Source organism: Podarcis liolepis (assembly GCF_965112155.1).
Source record: "Podarcis liolepis genome assembly, chromosome: 1".
NCBI classification, from domain to species: domain Eukaryota; kingdom Metazoa; phylum Chordata; class Lepidosauria; order Squamata; family Lacertidae; genus Podarcis; species Podarcis liolepis.
In genome coordinates this window covers 39,591,395-39,616,541 of record NC_139554.1, presented here as the reverse complement: position 1 = coordinate 39,616,541, position 25,147 = coordinate 39,591,395, and the positions used below count along the sequence as shown (strand labels likewise).

Sequence of the window (25,147 nt, the reverse complement as noted above, 5' to 3'; positions counted from 1 at the left end):
CAGTCACTGCCTTGTACCTACATACAGTGATCCCCCAAGCTTCCCTTCTAGATTCAGTAGTCACTGATTTCTGAATTCTAGAACTTTTAAACTGATCATGTACAGAAGCTCTTATACTCAAACAATGCAGGATTCCCCTTACTTGTTCTCTTATTAATTTAAAGAATTGTGTACTACCATTCCATAGTATGAGTTTCCATTAAGGTTCTGTACTTCTGTATTCATATATCTTTAAAAAGTGTCAAGTTTTTAATCACGCTTCCTATTGCTGTTGGATTTCTCTTGTTCGATTTTTAATTCCCCAATGTACTGTAATCAGTTATAAACTGAATGAATGAGTGATTGTTTGAATAGAGGCTGGCTCTGATCAAACGACTGAGAGAAAACAATGTGATGAGAACTATGGATGGCCATCTCAGATAAAAACAGGACTTTGTCTTTGTGAAAGCAACAGAGCATACAGTTTTCAAGATGGGATTAGAAGTGAGTAACCTTCCTGGGAAGTTATTCACAGTCATGGCAGCAGAAAGGACAACAGCATCCCAAAAAGGCTAGAGTTCCTATCATTATCATGCCCACCTGCCTGTCATGTAGCTTTGGAAAGTGCAGACAGAGGAAAGGACCTGGAGGAGCACACGCCAAGAGGCAGGAAAAGTGTAAGAACTATTGGGACAGAGCCATTTTCTAGCTAGGTATGCTCAGGTACGCAAGCACCCATATTGTATTATTGTAAGGTAGATTAAAGGGATGCCCTGTACGCCGGCTCCCTCGGCCAATAAAGCGAGATGCGCACCGCAACCCCAGAGTCAGTCACGAGTGGACCTAATGGTCAGGGGTCCCTTTACCTTTACCTAAAGGCATACATTACAGGACACTATGAAAAAGTGCCATTTTCCTGGAGCAACTTCACTACAACGAATGGTTGCAACCTTTGGGGCTGACTAGTTTAGAAACCAGGTAAGAAGAGACATCATAGAGGTTCATAGCATCTTTCATTATACTGGAACCTGAGTCATCCAATGATGCCAAATGATGAGAGATTGAGGACAGGTGGAATTAAACTGTGGAGTTCACTACCACAAGATGTGGCAATGGCTACCAATTTGGATGGGTTTAAAAGGTGAATAGACATGTTCATGGAGGATAAAGCTAATCATGATCTCTATATATTATCCCCAGGGACACGGGTGGCGCTGTGGTCTAAACCACTGAATCTCTTGGGCTTGCCGATTAGAAATCGGTGGTTCGAATCCCAGCAACGGAGTGAGCTCCCGTTGCTCGGTCCCAGCTCCTGCCAACCTATCAGTTCGAAAGCATGCCAAAAAGTGTAAGTAATAAAGAGGTACTGCTCCGGCGGGAAGGTAAATGGCTTTTCCATGCGCTTAGTCATGCTGGCCACATGACCCAGAAAAACTGTCTGTGGACAAATGCTGGCTCCCTTACCCTGCAAAGTGAGATGAGCGCCACAACCCCAGAGTCGTCTGTGATTGGACTTAACTTTCAGGGGTCCTTTACCTTTTTAAGGTAGATTAAAGCAGGCCTGCCTTCCCTCGCCTTGTACCCCCAGTCCTCTGACAGCTGCTACTGACTTATCATTAATGTTTAAAGCTGTTAATGACAAAACCCACCAATGCCTGAAAGACTGCCTTCTTCACTACAGACCCTTTCAGGGGCTAAGTGAAGGGCATGCCCTTTATTGTTCCACTGCCCTCAGAAGGGTTGGTGGTCAGGAGAGGGCATTTTCTGTGGCATCCTCTAAGTTGTAGAGGAGGTGAATATGGCACCTTCATTTTACAGCTTTTGGCGGATGCTGAAGATGTGCCTCTTTATCCTGCCTTTTGACACTTGAGGTGTATGTTTTTTGTTGTTTAGTCGTTTAGTCGTGTCCGACTCTTCGTGACCCCATGGACCAGAGCACGCCAGGCACTCCTGTCTTCCACTGCCTCCCGCAGTTTGGTCAGGCTCATGTTAGTAGCTTCGAGAACACTGTCCAACCATCTCGTCCTCTGTCGTCCCCTTCTCCTTGTGCCCTCCATCTTTCCCAACATCAGGGTCTTTTCCAGGGAGTCTTCTCTTCTCATGAGGTGGCCAAAGTATTGGAGCCTCAGCTTCAGGATCTGTCCTTCCAGTGAGCACTAAGGGCTGATTTCCTTTAGAATGGAGAGGTTTGATCTTCTTGCAGTCCATGGGACTCTCAAGAGTCTCCTCCAGCACCATAATTCAAAAGCATCAATTCTTCGGCGATCAGCCTTCTTTATGGTCCAGCTCTCACTTCCATACATCACTACTGGGAAAATATGTGTATGTTTTAGGACCCACCTTATTTCTGTAATTTTAAGTTGCTTTAAACTGTTTTTAATTTTTTTTAAAAAAAGATTAATGTTGCATTTTAATTGTTGCAACCAACCCTGGCACCGTAGGGTGAAGGGCAGGTAATAAATTGTAACAACAATAATAATCTTGCTTCTGTTTAATTGCTGGAAGAGAAGTCAGTAGCAGCTGGCGGAGGAATGAGGGAGCAAGTAGAGGTAAGACAGGAGGCCACCTCAAGGAGGACTGTGCCTGCTTTGATTTCACTTGCAATGATACAGATGGCGGTGTTTGAAATACTCACTGAAAGGCTGCGGTGGAGACTTGAGGTTCTTGGCAAGCAAATGACACAGTTATGTTGTGGGCTGGACTACAGGCCCCATAATTCCTTGGCAGGAAATGATGCTCCATGCATCAATTGCTGCCTGATAGTTGACCCGCCAGGATTCTTTCACCATCTGCTGACTGCTAATGCACCCCGCATCCCCATGGTCCTTTCTGTCTCTTGAGCAGCAAGGACAGGGTAGTATCCAGAGAAGGGCTACTTTGTCCTTCAAGCATCTGTACCTTCTAAGCCCTGTCAAAATTTCATCCTATTCAGCTTTATATCACTTGAATGGCACAAGTGGTTTTTGAAGTGAACACAAGGGTGCTCACCTATCTCTAACACCCTTGCTATAATTTCTATTGCGTTATGATCCCAAGATCCCTGCTTGCCAAACCCTCTTCTTTGGAGGATGTATAGAAGCAGTTGTGTTAACTGCCTGGATGTCAGGTGTGTGTGCAGGAGCCAGGCCCTGTGACCAACAGGACTCTGCAGGACTGGGGCCTTCCTAAGTTTGTTCTCAAGAGGCAAGGCGTGGCCACATAGGTGAGGCCGATTGGTAACTCAGAGCACCTGGTGGTAAGAGCCGGGAAGGGATATAAGGTCAGCATTTTCCCTTTGGCTCTTTGCCACAGGAAAATGTTCCCTGCCTTGCTGCGTTTGACTCCTTGCTTCTTGATCCTCGGACCCTTGATTTTGTGACTCCTTGCTTCCTGATCCTCGGACCCTTGGCTTCTTGACTCCTGGCTCTCTGACCCTCGGACTCTTTGCTTTCTGACTCCTGGCTTCTGGACTCCCGTTCCTGCTCCCATCCCACCATCTTGCCCCCGCCCCGGTCACGATGTCCCCAGTCGGGACTTCGATCGCCCGTGAACCGGACCGTGACACTGGATCACCTTTGTATTCTAGCAAGCCAACAGGCTCAGTTGAGAAATAGACAAGAACTGATATCAACTTTGCTGATCTGCAATTGTACAACATCCCAATGTAAAGTTACTACTCTGCATCTTTCTTCGCTCTCTGTTGTATTGCAATACATCATTAACCCTTTTTACAACATGTTATTTTTTATGAAATTCAAATGTGATGACTCTTAGGGAAAGCCTGAAAGGATATCTATTTTCATATACGGTATTTTAGTCTTTTGTTGAAAAAGCAATTGTTGCTTCTTATTTTATACATATTTTGGGAAAATACCGCCTGCTGTAAAAACAGATTCCCTTGGGAATTCCAGACCATTTAACCTTCTCACCTCTCACCATCCCTGTTTTGTTTCATCAGATTTTAGTTGGCTCAAAGTGAGCAAAGGTTCCATGGATTCAAACAGCAGTTTTTTAAAAACTTGATCTTGTACTCTCCCCCTCAAAAGCATTATGCCGTTGCAAAGAAACTAATAAATTATAAGCCGGGGTAGGGGGAATTAAGATGCTAGTGGTAGATGCCCAAAGGAAACTCTTGTAGTGGTTACAATCTGTTTTTTAAAAATCCCCAAAACAGAAACAACCAACCCAGAACAATTTGTATGGTTAAAATACCACACAGCAAGATGCTGTTAATGGAATATCTGTAATGATTATTTAGGCATTGGTTGCTGATTATGTCTCAGAGGCAGCCATTTACTATGCGTTGCTTTTGAGCCTACAAGGACCTGTAATTCAGGGTTGATTATGCAAAAAAAGTATGCAAGAGTGTACTGTAGGATATCAAACTAACCTCTCCTTATTCTCCTGATTTCAATCATCCTCTTCACCCTTCTCCCCTGGAATTATTGTTGGTACTGATTGTGAGAATAAAGACTAGTTACTTCAGTGAAACGATCATAAAGTCAATCATGTGTATAAAATTACTTAGTAATTCAGCCAGCTGGTCTCTATTTGGATTCACTTTAGTTCATTAGTTTACAGGGAGAACTCCCTTCAAATTTAAGGAAAGAAAGGGAAAAATGCATAGAAACTGGTTGATAATTAATTGCAGATTTTAAAGGAAGAAATCAAATTACAAAATGACAGAGCAAATGCTTGATTCTGCTTTCTTATGCACCTTTTGCATCCTTTCTGAATAAGGTCTTGTTTTCTATTCTTATTTGAGCTATATATTGGCTACATACATCGGTTTGCACTGAAAATGATTATTACTGGTATTTTCTTTCCATGGAATTATTTGCACAGAGCCTCCAATCCATACCACCACCAAAGACTTGCCTTTCAGCAATTTAAGAACTGTTTGGGCAAATGGCAAAATGCCCCTGACACTCTGTAACTGCTGTCTTGCAGATAATTGGGGGACCTTAGATGTAAGCATGCATAGAGAAGCTTGCATGTCTTGAAAGAACTGAGCAGCTAGTCTTAATTAAAGTATCATTTAATGGAACCTGTGATAATAAATGCACTATTCTTATTTGGACTTCTTTAATCAAAAAGTACATAAAGGCAGTGAAGCAGCCAGGGAGTTTATAGCTTTCTAATCCCTTAAAATTATATCCATATTGAGTTCAAATAACTCCTAGATTTTTTTCATTCAACTGGAGAAACCTATCTGAATGTTGAAATTAGGTGACAAATGCAATGCAGACCTCCAAGCAATTAGTAGTGCTATCCTATCTGAAGTGCTTTTTTTTCTGGGGGGACACAGGGGTACGCATACCCCTAAACATTTTGTGAATCTAAGTTTGGCCTCATTGAGGGGCAGTATTTCAATATGAGTAGGAAAATGAGATTACCCCTAAACATTTTTAAAGAAAAAAAGCACTGCCTATATGCACTCAACAACAACAACAACAACAACAACAACACTTTATTATGCCCATAGACAGGGACGCGGACTTATAAAAAATATTGGGGGGGCCCGGGAAAGCTCATGAATAATAAATAAGCTCATGAATATGCAAATAAAGTGGTGCCACCTCCTCGTGAGCGAATAGGGGAGAGTGTGCTGCGCCTATTAATCAGCTCCGAAGGAAATTGGGTGGAGCTTTTGCTCGGGAGGGAGGGCAGGAGGCATGCAGCCCGACCCTGTGCATTTTGGGCTGGGGGAGGGGCGGCGATGGCGCTCTGCTGGAGGGGCGCCGGAGATTATTGGGGGGGCGGAGCCCCCCCAAACGAATTTTTGAGGGGGCTCGGGCCCCCTCAAGCCCCATGGAGTCGGCGCCTATGCCCATAGACCAGCATAAGGAGGGAGGGATACAATAATTCAAAATCATTTAAAATCTTAAAAAACAAAAACTAAAAGGGGTTAAAACAGAAATAAATATATATGTGTTTGTGTGTGTCCATAATATATGCACTCTGTTCAGGGGGAGGTGTTCAGGAGTAATTACACACAGGATTTCAGCAAGAGCAAGAACTAGAGGAGGAGAAAGGAATACATTTTTCACATGTGGTGGAAATGTGCATTTGTAATGAAATATTGGAAAATGGTAAACATTCACTTAGGAAGAATCTTAGGCTCCCCTACTTCCAGCAATATTTTTATTGAATGTATGTGGAGAAGGTCCACAGCTCCAATGCATAAACAATTATACAATAAAAAGTGGGATTATGTGGTCATGGCAAAATTAACCTATTATATTTGATTAAAAGAATTGAATTATAGATGAAATATTTCATGATGAAGATAGACTATATTTGTGAATCAGTGTAGATTATATGAGCTTCCAAGTGCATATTATGTTTTAAGCAATGCCAATATTTGGAAATTATTGTTTGTGTGGTAGGGTTGGGGAACATGAGTGAGCATGGGCAACAACAGGACATTAAACTGTAGTTCAGTGATGAACTCCTATCTGATATACAAAACATATTTCAGTGCACTATGCAAAGGTTATCCAACTTCTGTTTTGCATGTATTTAAACATCTTGTGTTTCGCTCAAAACGTGTGTTTGGACCCTGGGGGTATCTGTGGATAAAAATTAAGAAATAGGCAGAATAAGAACCTTTTCTGTAAGTTTACTCCTCCTTGTAAACAAACCAGCCTGACTACATAAATCAACTCTAAGAAGGCCATTATCTAATGGAGTCCAAAGGATAATCTGGAATCCTTATGTTCTGCATTAAAACACGTGTCTGGCAAATCCACACAATGTAATGTATATATAACAACAAAGCAAAATTCCATGTGTGTGTAAGATATTTTTTCATCATCAGCCCCTTCCCATTATTAATTTATTCATCCCACAATGTATGCCTCACGAGCAAGCCCAATACCAGTCTTCGTAGAAGCACACATAAACCAACCCAACATCATAAAACATCATGGTAACTTGAACTGGGCCTAAATCAAGTTAAGATGGTATAGCAAAAATAGGGAACTAGTCACATAATCTTCACTGCCCCCATAGTCCACTATTTTTGCTATACCATTTAGATGCTATACCATCTATATAGCCACCTGGTCTTGAAAGCCCACATGGTTGCTGCTTGAACCCATTAAAGACGTTTTGTGGGGCCCAACCATGCAGATACAGATATAGCGGGAAGGGAATGTAAATCAATAGGAATAAAGAAGTAATCCACCATGCACATCCAGTTTGCATTTAGTAGAGTTCATTGCTCTCATTCACTCAACAAATTCAGCAGCAGAGCATATACTGAGGCAAAGCCTCCTTCCCAACACTGAAATGGTTACTTCTTGTTTTGTGAAGACTAAAATTGGAGGGAGCCAGGGATGGATGTTGAGGATTTCTTCAAGCCTTGCTGTTTTCCCCCTTGCAATATGGAAATTTCTGAACCTGTGCCCTTAGTTTCCCCCTGAGTGATGCGGGTTGAAACTTTTTCCAAAAAACCCCCAACAACCCCTGAAACAATTGACTATTTAAGCTTTAGTCATATAAATGTTTCCATAGCATATAGATGATATATTTGTGGAATATGTAATTAACTATAATTAGCAGAAATAAGAACTAACACCATTAGCAGGAAAATGCATCTATCTAATCTACTTTCAAAGTAGTTGAAAGAAGGGACTCCTAGCCCATGAAATCCTATGTTAAAAAATTGCATTGGAAAGTTGATCTTTAGCCCAGCTATAGTGTGGTTACAGAATCAATTATAGTTCTTCTCATTTGCAGAGAAGCTGATCTTCTAGGTACAGGTCAGGTCAGGTCTAAGATCAATAATGGGTTAATGTGGTAAAGCAATTGCAGTGGATAAGTAGCTGCTCTGAACATGCAGAGGCATTAGTTAAAAAGGCAACATTTAACTCAAGTGTTTTTAGATGTGAAAAAGATATGAAAGACTGCTTCTCTAAAAGCAAAACAAAATTTTGTCTCAAGGCTTGGAAACATTATTTTGGATGTAGATGAGCGTAATTTAACAAATGATTAGAATATATTTTAACAAAAAATTGATGTGTTGCGATTTGGAAAAATCTGATGATGGTTCTTTAGCTAGAACAAGATGGTTGCAGAGATCAATTTTGCTAAGTTTATTTAATAAATAATAATAATAATAAAAACAGATAGATGGGTGATTTAGTTTGTGCGCAAGCTACCTTGTAGGACATCTACGGGTTTTCAAAGCCACGAACAAAACTTTAGCAGAATTATTATTGGCTCTGAATCTCATTTTATCTGATTCCAATTAAATAATACAAGGATTGGGGTCAGAGGCTTCAATTTCTTCTGTTCCTCTCATTACTAGAATCGTTGAAAATGAAAATGAGTAGAGGGCCATCCATTTGACACATTTATGGCATGCCCATTCTGGATGAATTCTGTGAGTTTCTTTTAATTTGAAAATATTTGGAATTTTGCAGCGTTGACGTCAGGGCAGGCAGAAGTGAAGAGCATGAGTACAGGGTACGGCTCCATGGTTATTTACTAATAGAACAAAAGGAGATTTAAGTAATTTGAATATCTGTGGTGGTTTGTATGGATTTCATTCAACATCACAGCTGGATAAAACAAACATCACCACTGGAAAAATGCACACTTCATTTCCTGTTTTGTTTTGTTTTTTAAAAAGATGATCTGGAAAAAAACTTATATTTCTCACCGATTACTTCAATGCACTATCAGAAGCAGAAATAATCAGTTATAAGGTTCCCTGCTGTGTAATTCAACTACACATCATTCGCAGGCCTAGGCTGTATGTCTGTTATTCAAGGCCAATTGGAAACATGCATCTTCCCTCACAGGGACCACTGACCTCGCTACTGACCCATGCAAATATTACATTGAGTAACTTGTCCTTGACTTAAAGGAGTTATGATCCTTATTAGTGACTTAAATATAAACACAGAATTATCACCGAAACGTCCCATAATCAAAAACATCTCCCTCTATAATTAAAAAGAATGTTAAGAGTTCCCCTAAAACAGAATATGAGTCTCTTATGAATAGGGTAAATAAAATATATTTGATACAGCACGTTGTACTGGAAACGATACCTGAGGTAATAAAAACCTTATTGAAACTGAGGTAGTGAAAGACTGTATTAGAGCACATGAGAAAATGACCTTCCATAAGTGAAAAAAGAATGGAAAATTTGGGGACATATGGACCCCCTACGTGGATCCGTTTGCATAAACAACAATGGACACTTGGCAAGTCTGCCAGTAATTGAATCTCCCCTTCCCAGCTCTCATGGACACACATGTACACAATGGTTGCTTGCTGTGAATTTCTTTTATTTCTTTAATTATTAATGTCTGCTCTATTTGGGGGTTTGTTTGTTTTTTAATTGTTTCCTTCTCCTTTCTCTATACAGTGGTACCTCGGGTTAAGTACTTAATTCATTCCGGAGGTCCGTTCTTAAGCTGAAACTGTTCTTAACCTGAAGCACCACTTTAGTTAATGGGGCGTCCTGCTGCTGCCACGCCGCTGGAGCACAATTTCTGTTCTCATCCTGAAGCAAAGTTCTTAACCCAAGGTATTATTTCTGGGTTAGCAGAGTCTGTAACCTGAAGCATATGTAACCCGAGGTACCACTGTATAACATATGCAACATCTATTTAAATATTTAAAATTATAAATACAGTGGTACCTCGGTTTACGAACTTAATCCGTTCCAGAAGTCTGTTCTTAAACCAAAACCGTTCTTAAACCGAGGTGCACTTTCCCTAATGAGGCCTCCTGCTGCCAGGGCCCTTGCACCTTTCAGATTCCGTTCTTAGACCAAGGTAAAGTTCTCAAACCGAGACACTATTCCTGGTTTTGTGGAGTTTGTAAACCAAATCGTTCTTAAACCGGACCGTTCTTAAACCAAGGTACCACTCCAAATGGTATCAGAGCAATCCTATTTTCAAATTGTGAGGGGTAATAAGATTTGACAGAAGGTCCACTGCCCCAATGGAACATGAAATACACCACCATCACAAGAAATCGATTGGCAGATAGTCCATTGGATCACTTCATTAGCACAAAGATGGGCCAAGAAAACAGGCAAAACAGAGCAGAGTAGTGGATAGGATGAGCCTGGCCTGGCCAATGAGGACACTTAGGTCATATCCTTTTCCACATGACAATTGCATTGACAGAGCATAGTGCTCATCTAGTATATATGAGGTACAGGTGTGTTTTAAATGGTTGTATGAATTTTATCCTCAATATTTGTTAACTAGGTGTATACAATAAATAAATAAATACAGAACAAACTTGGTTCCTTGTCTCCCTGAAGCTCTCTTAGTTTAAAACTAATTTATGTTAATACATAATCACACCGAAAGCACCAAGCAGACAAATCAAGACAATGACCGGTCACCCAAAAAACATGTGGTGGGGAATTTTGGCCAAAATAAAGAAATTCAGAAACTCAGCCCAGTCTTGAATGAGTAGTTAGGCAACTTTTCTCTGACTCCGTTCCACTTCATTCCCTTATAAGGTTCACATGGCCTTTTGTTCCTTACAGTGAGCTGCTCAAGTGGCTGCCATCAGTGAAAGACGCACGTTGATTTCAACGAGCACTCAAGATGGGCTCAATAGCCTGCGTGGCAATGATATAATTACAAGAATGTTTTTGACTTTGCACTTCACTACGCAGCGGCATGTGAGTAGCTTCTGAACGCAAAACACAGCGGCACAAGCATGGAAAGAGAGGACAAAGGGATTGTTTTGCTTCTGGTCCACTTTACTTTAGAATCTGTTATTCAGCATGAATTTACTTTGTGATTGCAAATATCATATGGTAGCCTGATTAAGATTTCTAGTAGATATTTCCTTGAGAAACAGACATTTCAGTACTACAGGTCAGTGAGAAGAAAGTTTTGGGTTTGTCTGAATCTAACCTGCCAATCCATCCAGATGTTTGCAATAGCTTCTTTATCTGGCCCCCTGCAAGTATTAAAACTGGACATTCCATGGCTTCATTGCAATACTGGTAAAACTTTACAGTGCCTGAAGAATAGTGCCAGTATTCCAAGTGGGAGCCACTCACCAAGGCTTCGCTGGGACAAATCCCTAATGCAGCAGCTGAGAACTTGTGGCTTTCCAAAATGAAGGATGATGAGAACTGTAGCAGAATGCCACCTTGAGGGGTACATGCTCTTCACCATTGCCCTAATGCTTAATGAAAGCATTAGTTTAGCAGACTTCTTATTTCCATTACTATGCACATTATGTTTTATTTTAAAATAGTAAGAACAATTTCCCTGCGATATGACACTTAATCGATGCATACATTTTGCCCGCTGAAAGTCCTGTGCTTCTTTGGCAAGTTGTCACTTGTGCATGGACGTAAGCAAGCATTCTTTATTCAGTGCCTTCCAAAACCTGTTTAAAATAGTAGCAACGAAACATTGCAGACTATATGTAATCACTTCTTAAAATATCAGTACTTCAAAACAGCTAGGAAAATGGGCTGGCAAATCAGAAGCCAATTTAGTTTGAAAATGCAATAGAGAGAGATAATTAAGCAAGCAGTACAAATGAGTAATACCTTTTGGTTTGTTTAGGACAAGTTGAACACCCCCCCCCTTTAAAAAGTTTATGAGTAAAAAAAGAAGAAGTATTTAACTACATTAGTATGAGATCATTTTCACTTTTGTGAGAGCTTTGTTTTTAAGATTTTAAATTTTTTTAACATAGTGTATCAAAAATGTTTCGTGATATAATAGAAGAACCGGGGCAATTAAAGATTGCAAGAAAATATACAAGTTGTCATTGGGTGTGGGTCATATACTTCAGATTTTATTGTATTTTTAAAGGATTACCATTTGTAGTTCACTATTGCCTGAAGTCTGCTTAATGAAATCTTTCTCACTCATAGAATTAACAGTGTATCTGGTTGAAAAGCATTTAAAATTCTCTGTGCATACTAAGCATGCAAAAGTGGAATAAAACCTTGCATACTTACAAGGGCTTTTTGTTGGTTTCAGTAGAGCCCAAATTAAGCAGCTCTTGTTCATTTAGCACATTTGAAAGGAGCTGAACTTTTAAGATTCTCATCTGTCAGCCCCCATCATTTCAGTTGACAGCTGACAGTTGGAAAGTGAGATACACATAAACCATGCTAACTAAGTGAAACACTGCTAATAAACACCATTGTTTTTTTTTCTTGGCTACCAAAAACACCTTCAGCAACTCCCCCCCCCCAAAGTAGTTTGTTTCCTAAAATTATCATTTTGCTGGGTCACTCTTTGTTTATTACCTGTTGAGCAGAAAATATGTAGGAAAGAATTTAAAAAGGACTAATTTTGCAAGAGGTAATTAATTTGGAATACTATCAAATATTAAATATTTGCCATTATTATTATTATTATTATTATTATTATTATTATTATTATTATTATTATTATTATTATTTTCCCCAGTTTGCATGGCGCTTTATGCTGTGTAAAAGCAGAGAAGTCCATGCTCTGTCTAGATTGCAATGTATAATTTGACGTAGGAGAAACAACAAAGGATGGAGTAAGAAGAGTTTATCTTGTTGATCGTTCAGCATTTCTAAATAAACGATATCTATCTAGGCTTTTGTTTTTGGTAGAGAGAGAGCAGTTTTCTGCACAAGATCTTAATGGCTTTGCAACAGGGTACCTAAAAGATTTCCCCATAAATATACTGACCCAAACCCTGAGATCCCCTGTCCCACCAATGTAAGGGAAGTGGTGTTCTCATTGGTGGCATCTTCGCTGTGACATGCTGTCACCAGAGAATGCCCATCAACTACTTTGTAATATTTTTGGCACCAGGTGAAGTCTTTCCACCCTCCAAGCCTTTTAAAATAAGCAGATTATTTTAGTGTTTCTCACCACAGTTTATGATATGCATACTTTTAAGCAGTCAATTTTTATTTCTCTTTCCACTGGATAAAATCCATTATCGTGCAAATTGCGATTTTATATATTTTAAAATGGAGTTTACTTGTTTTACGTGCACTGCCCGGATAATAGTATTATTGGGATAATGCTATTGGATTATCTGGTAGAAATATAGTAAGTAAGTATTCCAAACTAAATAAATTCTGAGGCCACCTCTTTTAGGATGCCTCTAAGGACAAAAACTTCACCCCAGAATAAAATGCAATACCAATTAAAATATCACATAAATGAATACAAACCAGTAATACGCAGCATTTAGCCAAATGTTTGTCCAAGTAAAACAATTTCAGAAAAATTATATTAGGAGGAAGCCACTGATAGAAATAGGGACGCGGGTGGCGCTGTGGGTAAAACATCAGTGCCTACGACTTGCCGATCGTATGGTCGGCGGTTCGAATCCCCGCGCCGGGGTGCGCTCCCGTCGTTCGGTCCCAGTGCCTGCCAACCTAGCAGTTCGAAAGCACCCCCAGGTGCAAGTAGATAAATAGGGACTGCTTACCAGCGGAAAGGTAAACAGCGTTCTGTGTGCTGCGCTGGCTCGCCAGATGCAGCTTGTCACGCTGGCCATGTGACCCGGAAGTGTCTGCGGACAGCGCTGGCCCCCGGCCTATAGAGTGAGATGAGCGCACAACCCTAGAGTCTGTCAAGACTGGCCCGTACGGGCAGGGGTACCTTTACCTTTTACTGATACAAATGAGTTTTCAGAATTCTCCTGAATGCCTGAAATAGTTAAAGGTAAATGACTCCTAGATGGTTAAGTCCAGTCAAAGGCGACTATGGGGTTGTGGCGCTCATCTTGCTTTCAGGCCAAGGGAGCCAGCATTTGTCCACAGACAGCTTTCTGGGTCATGTGGCCAGCATGATTAAACCGCTTCTGGTGCAATGGGACACCGTGACGGAAACCAGAGTGCACAGAAAGGCTGTTTACCTCCCCGCCGCAGTGATACCTATTTATCTACTTGCACTGGCATACTTTTGAACTGCTAGGTTGGCAGGAGCTGGGACAGAGCAATGGGAGCTCACCCTGTCGCAGGGATTCGAACCGCCAGCCTTCTAATCGGCAAGCCCAAGAGGCTCAGTGGTTTAGACCACAGCACCAACCCCCCATGCCTGAAATATTAGGGCTTGACAGATTATTACTACCATTATTATTAATTAAATTAGTATACCACCACTCATCTTAAGATCACAGGGTGTTTCATAACATAAAAATACAAAATGATTATAGGGCCTGATTATAGAGATATGTTTTCACCTGGTGCATAAAGATATGTGAAGGTGCCTGGCGAGCCTCCCTGGGGAGAGCATTCCACAAAGAGGGAGCCACCACAGAAAAGGCCCATTCTTGTGTTGCCACCTCTTGTGAAAGAGACACACGAAGAAGGGTCTCAGATAATGACCGCGGGGTCCAGGTTGGTTCATAGGGGGAGAGGCAGTCCTATTTAGCCTCCGCCAGTACTGGGTGAAGCTGATGGGAGCTGTGGTTCAAAACATTTGGAGGGTACTAGGCCAGGGAAGGTTAATCTTAGGTTTTGGGTCTTTTATATATATAAATGTTTTCCTGCAAGCTGAAACTTGCTGAGCAAAACCTTATCTCCTCTGTAGACATTCATCCTGGGAGAATGACAAGGGAACGAGAATGATACAGAACCTACATGTATGTTCTAAAAATGTCTTAAGTAATAGAGATATTGAAATTGTCTCCTTTCCCTAGTTTTTTTTTTCTTTGAGAATTTCTGGGCGTTTCTTGCTTTTACTGTAGAGTATAAGATGAATCTGGAATGCCTCCTTTTGTGAAGATGGATGTATAACCTTGATGGAATCTGGAAATGATGTGGACCTGGTTCTTAATATTGTACTTCTTAAAATACCCTTAGGGTTGTGAAACGAAAAACGTTTCTCATAAATATTAACTTGAAGAACAGCAACAAAGACCTGAGGGATCCTCAAGAGATTTTGCCCTACCCTCTTTAGCCTGAGTAAAAGCTCCAGGTGAGTGTCGTGCCCACTGAACCAGGTAATATGTCGGGTGGATGTGGTCATGGGTTGCCTACACTAAAAACATGTTATTTAGAACATGTACACACTTGTAAACATGCTGCTGATGGCCTAATTTGTGGAGCCCCAGAGTGACTGATATAAATCCTGCCTATTAAAAACATTCTTGTCAATTACCTTGTCAGTTTCAATCTAAGCACTCATTGAAAGGAGTTACTTTTATGTGTTCCCCCTTAGGGCTACCATGGCTTGTTTATAATGTAACAACCACACCCCTAAAGGAACCGCAAGGTAATAAAAATTATCCTTATAATATACACATTATAAGAATTCCCTGTAGTGCTGATTGCTTTAATGATGTAACTAAGCACTACTCAAGGCTGCCAGAACTAAATGCCTTTTAAAGTAACAATGGCAAGAAAAGTATAGGCCAGTATGGAAAGGTGTTAATTACCTAAACGGGCACAGAAACAGTATTGGATCATCTTAGCTAAATATATTTTTAATGATAGAAGGGCCAATAAAATGTACAGTAAAGGATAGGTTAGGTGCTTAACAGGAAAACCGCACTCATGTCTGTTCAGAAGAAAGTCACACTGTGTTCTTTGAGGCTTAATCCCAGGTAGATGTAAGTAGGGTTGGCGTCTGAGAGTGCAATCATATGCATGCCTTTCAGAAGTAAGCCCTATTAGTTTAATGGGATTTACACCTAGGTAAGTGTGTTTAAGATTGCACCGTTAGACAGGCGAAGCAGAATTGTGTGTGTGTGTGTGTGTGTGTGTGTGTTGAAGTGAATAAACAATATAGTGGTTAAAAGTGTGAGCTGGAAAAATACCATTTCCAAGCTTTTGTCCGCCATAAATAAACTCATTAGGTGGCCTTAGGCAAGCCACTATTCTCACAACCTCAGCATATCTGCAATCCCGTTTACAAACAATGCTGGCCCATTTTACAGGACTGTTGTAACAACTACAGAGATGGGGGTGCTTTGAACCCTTGAGATGTGTAACATATTAAATCAGAACTATTGCAATAATAATGAATGGCAGTGTGCTTTACTTCTATACCCTAGATATTCAATACAAATTGAATGTTTCAACAGGATATAGAAATATAGGCCCAGATTATGTGTGGCTGATGCGAAGGGACCACCATCTTGGTCAATGTTTGGTCAGCTCTTCTACTGATCCAGCTCTTATGGTCCCAATATATGAACAAGAAGGACCATTGAGATTATATATAAAACAGCAAAAATTACTCCAGATTATCTAGATCAAGCAATTTGTCCAGGAAACCTCCCAGCTCTTTGAAACTATGAAATCTGACATTTCTTTTGTTGGCTCTAGTTTCTTTTATTGCTTTCTGAGATGTCATTCAGATGCTGCTCACAATTTCACCAGCCATTTATCCATTCATTCTTTTTGTTAACTAAGCACCAGCTATCTTTTAAACTCCAGAAATCATAAGCATTGCCTCTGGTTAAAGAATGGATGAAAGACATTAAAAAGGCAACTCCGTGGAAGAGATTTGCTATTATTCATAATGCTATTAAACAAACTTTGATGTGCTTTATGCCTCATGCTCTCTATACTAAGAACTCGTCTTAGCTCCCAGTGCCCTGCATGGAACAAGTTATTCATGTGAGCATCGTAGTAAAATTAGTTGGTTCATCTGTAAAATGATATTGCAGGAAAAACAAAGGTCAGCTTCAGCTTTGAAGTTTGTTATTCCAATGTGTTGAAAGTTTTCTGTTCATATATTCTTTTCAGTCTTTTGGAAAACATCAATGAACAGATTTTCTAACATGGTCTTTCTAACATGGCCTTTATCACAAAGCCAAATGTTTAATGAGTATTTATCTGACGATTTAAAAAAAGTTTTAAAACTTTTTTTGGGGGGTGGGGGAACTTGGCTGATTTTTCCTTCTTATATTTATAACATTTCACATGGTTATAAATACATTTACAAATATTGGGGAATGAACAGAATGAGATATGTGTAGATTTTTTGCTTTTGAGAAACATACTTGCTTCTCTTGAAACATTTGGATCAACAACATTAGGATCAAAACCATATGCTGTTCCAGGTGTGGCTGAGCGCAAGAGCCACTGATGGAGTTTTATGTAAAGTGATAAAAATCTGAGCATGGGCTGTCACAAATGGTTTGGCTGAACAAAGTCACTGTTCCTAAAACTCTGCTGATATTCTCATGTGGGAATTGAATGAGAAACACCTGGGCAAGAACCAGAATAGGATTGCAGTGCTACTATAAGCAAGGCACATTAAAAGTCTTGTGTTGCATGATGAGCCCAGATAGGTCATGCAGTGTCAGAATATTGAGAAATTAACGAACCGAATTATATCTAAGGGACTGAAAGGTTGGGAAAGTTCAAATCCTAGCATGTACAGGTAGATCTGGGAGAGAATCCTGTCTGAAACCCTGGAGAGCTGATGCCACAGTACTGGGATAGATGGACTGATTCTGCATGCTGTGTTCTGATAAAACACATAGACACAAGCAGGATGAATATAGAAAATATACTGATAACAGAGTATGACATTCTATGTTAAGCATGGATAATGTAGTAGCTCTTTGTTGACAATGTCCTTGTTAAAAATGTAAGATGATGTGGGTAGCAGGATTTGTTTTATTGGGACAAGGACTGAAGTAAGTTGCAGAATCTCACGAAATATTTTATTGTGTAGAGCACTTTGACCTCCATCACTCATAGCGCTAGAACTTGTGGACATCCAATGTTGGAAGATTTAGGACAGATAAAAGGAAGTGCTTCTTCATGCATGGTCAAACTATGGAACCGACTCCCTCAGGAGGCAGTAACGGCCACAAATTTTGATGGATTTGAAAGAGAATTAGACACATTCATGGAGGAGAGGGCTATCAATAGCTACTGGCTTTAGCTCCACATTTGGAGGCAACATGGCTTCTGAATATCAGTTTCTGTAAACCATGGGAGGGGAGAGTGCTCTGGTGCCACTTGCAGGTTTCCCATAGGCATTGGGTTGGCCACCATGAGAACTGGATACTGGACTAGATGAGCCATTGGCCGAATCCAGCAGGCTATTCTTATTTTAGTGTGTTTCCAAACACACAATGCAAATTGCTAGGGCAGCCTATAGAGTCTAGCAGGGATGCAAAAGTTCTCACAGAGGTTTCCCCACACACATAGGTCTATATATTTGGTTAATTTGTGGTTCTGTTTTTTTCATACATTACATGACTGCAAATCCCCAAACTAGATAAGCTTTTTATTGCTCAGAAGAGTAGCAATGCACATCTTCAGTGTTGAGAGCTCCATGTGTATACCTGAAGGACTTCTACATCAGAGTTTTGGACATTTTCACTATTGATTGCAGCCTCTATTCTGCACCCAGTTGCATTTCCAAAGGCCACACGAGAAGTTATGCTAGGCAAAGTGAAATCCAGTTGCTGCCCTTTGGATCTGAACCATCGTGATTCAACAGAAAGATGAAAATGGGAGAAGGGGTTGTGGTGCATTGACGAATTGGTTTTGAGTTTGAAGGAAAAGCAAAATAACAAGATATTTATTGTTTCTTTCAAAATTCAAGTTTATTTATCCACCTCACCCCATAACCGGTGTACGTAGAGCAACTAAAACTATTATGTAAAGTCAAGAGGCCAGGAAACTAGAATAATCTGTTGACTGGACAGGTAGTACTCAAATGAGAATAAAATCATTTCAAGTGTAAAGCCAAGACACATGACAGGGTTAAGTTTAGCAGTAGCAAGACTGACAATTGGCTTCTGTCCTGTTAGCTGTGAGAGTAGCAGTGGGGAAGTGGAAATGAACTAACAGCTAGTAGAATTGCAGGAAAGCCACTTATCATGGTATGCCAGATTACTGTACCTACATGTTAACCTTTGCTGTCCTCTTATGATGAAGAAGGGCATCTCATGTATTTATTGCAACATAAGCATGTGGGTGCTTCTAGACAGGGGCTTGATATTGTCAATGAGTCAATCACATATCACAAATGGGATGCTGGGAATGTTAGCATATAGAGTTTATGGGCAGCAGCAGAACTCAACTTTAGTTAAATGAATCCTTGCTTGGATATGGGAGACGTTTTGATGCCAATAATGTCACATGGGCAGAGAACAAGAAAAAATATGGGGAGGGAGAAAAATCCTGTGGAGAGCCCCTTTCCTACATCACCTTTTGGAATAGGTCCTTACAAGTTCAGAACTAAGAGTACTAGCACGAAGCACGTAAAATCATCAGATTTCATTTCCTCTTTTTATCCAAAGAGCTACAGTGAACTAGATCCCATCTTGCTGTAAACCAGCAGAATTGCAGTGAGCCAATAACTTCAAGATACGTACAGTGGTACCTCAGGTTAAGTATTTAATTCATTCCAGAGGTCCGTTCTTAACCTGAAACTGTTCTTAACCTGAAGCACCACTTTAGCTAATGGAGCCTCCTGCTGCTGCTGCTGCGCCGCCGGAGCATGATTTCTGTTCTCATCCTGAAGCAAAGTTCTTAACCCAAGGTACTATTTCTGGGTTAGCGGAGTCTGTAACCTGAAGCGTATGTAACCCGAGGTACCACTGTATTCTAAAATAATCAACATCCAGATGATACATTTTAAAATTCTGTGAAAATTGTCCTAGAGCATTGTGTTCTATGCACTTGCATTTGGAGATGGTGGCCATTTGGGAACCAGGTTTTTTAAACCAAATAAACTTTACTAAACTAATATACATCTTTAAAGTGATTAATGATGAGACTGGCAACGTGTGTTTTCCCAAAGCTAGTCAAGGCAAGAACCAGGAATATCTCTCGCTGGCAAAACACCCTTAAACAACTTTCTAACAAACCGGTTGGTTCCAGATTTCCCTTTCCACAGATGAGAAGTCTGCTGCCATGCGTAGGAGGATCTTGATCCAGCAGAGGGATCTCGCTGGCAGAGCTGGAGAGGCAACTATTGTCAAATGCATCTTCCTCCTGTACCACACCCTACCCTGATCCAAGGGATTGGGGGCACCTCAAGAGCAGTGGGGGTGATGGTGATGGTGATGATGATGGTGATGGTGATGGTGAGGTCTGCAGACGGAGAGAGGAACTGAGAAGAGCCACTTTACCCACCCATTCCCAGCAGGGAGTGTATTCCTTGGCTGGAGCTGTGCTCAGGTAATGTTCTTGCTTGTGGACGTGAGCTCTGGATGAAGCTCCTCATATTTACTTTCCCCCTTAAACTGCTGGAGAGTCCAGATGCTTTTTGGAGGACTTCTAAACCGTAACAACCCACCTCATGTTTACGTCCACCCCAAGAAATGTTAGACCAGAGATGGGGAACCTGTGGCCTTCTAGTTGTTCTCAGACTCCAACTCCCAGCAGCCCCAGCCAGCACGCCCAAAGGTCAGGGATGGTGGGAGTTGCAATCTAGCAACATCTGAAGGACCAAAGGTTCGCTGTCCCTGCATTAGACAATGGAGACAAAAGCATTTATTAAAATAAATAAATAAAAATTCAGAGTTTAAAAACAGAAAGGTGTCTACTATGATGTTACTGTTATGAGTTTCTGGAAGCTAGACACCCTAAATTCCTGGGTCCAGTAACCACTAGACACTTTTGATCCCATAGCTGTCAACCTTCCCTTTTTTGCGGGAAATTCCCATATTCCAGCGCCATTTCCCGCTGCTTCCCGCTGCTATCCCGGATTGTTAGATATCCCGTAGACTGTCCCCGGGACAGGTGAGGCTGCTGATCCCTTATTTTCAAATCTGAAAGTTGACAGCTATCTTTTGATCCTCTGGAATCAGCATGTGTTAAGGGCAAATTAAGCCTGGCGTTCTAGTCCACCAGGGTTACTGCCTCAAAACAAGGAAGCATCCCATTCCACTGTCATGTTTATCAAGCATCTATGTGCTGAGGCAAGTAGCTCAGTGTTACAGGATGGATGCTGGATGCCAATAACAGGCAGTTTCATGATTCAAATGTTCAAAGAGTAATCTTGTAGGACATCCCATTTCCCCCCAAAGTGCAACTCTGCTCCAGAAATATTCAGAGTCACCGCACTTAATGAGAATCCATTAATGTCTATTCCCACAGACATAAGCAAATAGAATAAATCCTTTTTGGCTGCATCTAATTCTAGATACAGTGTTTGTGTTTTGAAAGCCCTTTGCTTATTACGCTATAATTGAAAATGATTTCGACAGTTTAATTTCCCGGGTTACCTTTGTCTTGCTATAAATTAATTTTATATTAGATTGCAGAATGGTAATTTGGAAAAAAAAGTATCATTAACCGGATAAAGTATTTGGGTGCAATCCACCAGGCTGTGCTGCTATACAATGGCTAGCTATTTTCAGGGTGCATTTTTGGGGATAGCCTATACCGTGGTACCTCACGTTACAGACGCTTCAGGTTACAGACACTTCAGGTTACAGACTCCACTAACCCAGAAATAGTACCTCAGGTTAAGAACTTTGCTTCAGGATGAGAACAGAAATCGCGTGGCGGCAGCGGGAGGCCCCATTGGCTGAAGTCCCTCAGGTTAAGAACAGTTTTAGGTTAAGAACAGACCTCCAGAATGAATTAAGTTCTTAACCCGAGGTACCACTGTACAAGTCTTGTTGAAATGAATGGTGTCAGAAGTTGCCTTCTTAACTTGCCACCAGGCATACCTAGACAGGAGGACAGATCAGCTCATAGAAGATGAACTTCTGGATGTACATTGGTGAGAACGAGGAATTGTCTGAGGTCAGGAGGAAGATCCCTTGCACATTTGCAAGCACTTTCCCCAAACATAATAAATTTTGTATGTTGTTTTCACTAATGAATGCATTTTAACGCACACTTTCCCCAAATCTGTGTTCTTTTAACACACATTTTTGGGTTGGAAATCTGCAGTGCAAAATTCAGAGAAGCGTGAATTTTGAGAAATAGCTCACACATATTTTTTGGGGGGAGGGGGAATGCAATTAGATTGGTTTGCATTAAAATGCACACCAGACAGAGTTTCTCCTCCTATTTCCATATTTGTGTGATGTTCCTGAAATAGGAACAGGAAATACATCTGAGTTATAAACACCCTCTGGTTAAAAGCCTCACTCATTGCCCTAGAAACACAGTTTTGGGTAAATATCCAGCAATCAGAACATGTTTTGTAACAAAAAAAGTAGATGAAATAACACATACACACAACCCAAACCCTATAAAGCTCTTGTCAGGCATTTACAGCTGTACACAGGTAGAAAAGGATCACAGCATCCTTCTTATCCCCTAACCTATGTTGGCTTCCCTGTCTTCTAACATAAGTTTTGCAATGGGGAAGCCCTTGCTACTGAAGGAAGCTTCTCAAGTGATTAAGAATCCTGGTCTTCCAATATTTTTAATCATGCAGGGAGCCTCCAGAAGTAGAAAAGTCTCCCCATTGCTGAAGCTACTCTAGAAAATGAGTTGTCAATATCGTGACTGTGGATGCCTGCAGAATGTTTATTTCATCCATCAATCATAGTAAGGCAGGCTATTGTATTAGTCTTTCTTTCTTCCTATCTTCCTTTTCTCTCCAGATCACAGAGAAAGTTGATTTAACCAAAGGAAGAGAAGTTAAATAATTGGGCCTGAAATAGTACAGAGAGCAGGAAATCATATCACTTGCATATAGCGGTTAAAAAAGAAAGTCCCAAAGCTCCAAAGATTTCTGGTTTGAACTTCTAATCCTAGTGATCCAGTTGCAAATTATGTGATTTCAGGCAAATCACTAAACCTCCTTAAAGCTTCAGCAACTCTGCAGGACTTTGCTACAAGCCAGATGTGGTTACATTAGCACTGATCTTTTCCATGTAAATAAACAGCCACTTCCACTTTTGACTGTTCACACTTTCCTTAGCAGTGTGCTGGCACTCATAATACATGGATAAGACCTAATAGATTTGAAGAGACAAATGAAATCGGAAAGTTGTTTGACAAAATGAATCTAGCTATCAAGACTGAATATCACAGAAAGGGGCAAGAAGGCAATGAAAGTAAATTTAAAATTTATCTTAAGGACTACTATAAACTTGATGAATGCTAGAATGTCGAGGTTTTCAGAAAGAAAGGGTTACAGTGATATAAGATTAGATTAAAGAAAAGAATAAGATGACAGAGGTTGGAAAGAAATATTTAGAAGTTGTCAAAAAATTATGGACATTGGGATGCAGAAAGGGGAGGTATGGGGGAGTCCAAGAAGAGAGGTTTATGGAAAAAATGTTATGAAACAATACGTGTTTGTATGTCTTTTTATGTGTTTGTTTGTTTTAAAAATTTTGTAAAACCAATAAAAATTTTTATATATATAAAAAAAGAAGGCAATGAAAGTAAGTTAATTTTGCAAGTCCATTTCTGACCAAATGGAATGAATGAAATGAAACGAAAATCAGGAAGATGTTGAAGTATGTGTATTAAGAAAAAAATCATTATGCATTTCTAGCCAGATCACAATTCAGAATAAGTATTCTGCTAATAAAAATAAAAAAGTGATGCCGTTTACCTTCCCACGGCAGCGGTACCTATTTATCTGCTTGCGTTGGTGTGCTTTTGAACTGCTGGGTTGGCAGGAGCTGGGACACAGCAAGAGGAGCTCATCCCGTCACAGGGATTCGAATCGTCAACCTTATGATCGGCAGGCCCAAGAGACTCAGTGGTTTAGACCACAGCGCCACCCGTGTCCCTGGGGATAATATATAGAGATCATGATTACCTTTATCCTCCATGAATATGTCTATTCACCTTTTAAACCCATCAAAATTGTGGCAGTGACATCTTGTGGCAGTGAACTCCACAGTTTAATTCCACCTGTCCTCAATCTCTCATCATTTGGCATCATTGGATGACTCAGGTTCCAGTATAATGAAAGATGCTATGAACCTCTATGATGTCCCTTCTTACCTGGTTTCTTAACTAGTCAGCCCCAAAGGTTGCAACCATTCATTGTAGTGAGGTTGCTCCAGGAAAACGGCACTTTTTCATAGTGTCCTGTAATGTATGCCTTTAGGTAAAGGTAAAGGGACCCCTGACCATCAGGTCCAGTCGTGACCGACTCTGGGGTTGAGGCGCTTATCTTGCTTTATTGGCCGAGGGAGCCAGCGTACAGCTTCCAGGTCATGTGACCAGCATGACTAAGCCGCTTCTGGCGAACCAGAGCAGCGCACGGAAACGCCGTTTACCTTCCCGCCCAAGCGGTACCTATTTATCTACTTGCACTTTGACGTGCTTTTGAACTGCTAGGTTGGCAGGAGCAGGGATCGAGCAATGGGAGCTTACTCCATCGCGGGGATTCGAAACGCCAACCTTCTGATCAGCAAGTCTTAGGCTCTGTGGTTTAACCCACAGTGCCACCCGTGTCCCTATGTATGCCTTTACTTTCTCCTACATGTTAAGGTTGCCACCAATTCTTGTGAAGACAAAAAGCACTGCCATTCAGGGAATACTATTCTAGGGAGAGGCAATACCAGCCACCAAACACTGGCTAGCCTGACCCTCATTGGCAGAGATCCTGCCCCAATGGCTGGGTGCAATGTTCCCTTACAACGGGCAAGACTCCTCTTCACACACGCCGAATCCATCTTGATTCCAGATATTTTCCTAGCAAGAGATGTAGCTCATCTTATCTTATATACAGATACTGCAGCACTATGAGTCAGGCAGAAAGGATAAGTGCCAACAGTCCAGGATGACATTAATTATATTACTAGACATCAGTGATGCATTTTGGCTGAGCGTTGGTTACCGAAAGCAAAAACAAAGGCAGCAATCTCCATCACTAACAATAATGATGTTAATAATCCTAGAAAAAGAAGCCAAAGTGATTATTCTAGTTTCCTGGCTTTACGGCTTGAGTGTAGCACTGAGTGGAGCCGGGAATTGAAATGGCTTTGGATCAGGTTCAAGCAGAGCAGCTGACTAATCGCCCCTTCTGTTAGGAGATAATAGGTTGCCTATAAAACATTATCCTTTTGCAAGATTACCTTATTGTTGATTTCATGTTTTATGAGGGGGTTTCACCACAGAGAGACAAGAGAAATGCCCACTCATGGGTGTTGTAAAGCTGGAGGGGAAATGAATTGTGATACACCCACACCCACACCCCCATAGCTTTATCAAGGCAATGCAGCTTTGACCCTTATAATTAGAACTATTTTTAAGGAACCAAACAGCACACAGTCCTGGATGAGTGTCAGAGAAGATGTGAAAGGGTCTGAAGAACTGCAGGGTTAGATAGATACAATCTTA

General features: G+C 40.8%; 1 long non-coding RNA gene across 1 annotated transcript in view; it reads right to left on the bottom strand.

Annotated features, from left to right (window-relative positions):
• The window catches only part of LOC310710619, a 433,355-nt gene that overhangs the window by 214,480 nt on the left and 193,728 nt on the right, over positions 1–25,147 (bottom strand). The window contains exon 2 of the long non-coding RNA XR_014528159.1: positions 19,257–19,355. This is a non-coding gene — a long non-coding RNA (uncharacterized lncRNA). The remainder of the gene's footprint in view (positions 1–19,256; positions 19,356–25,147) is intronic.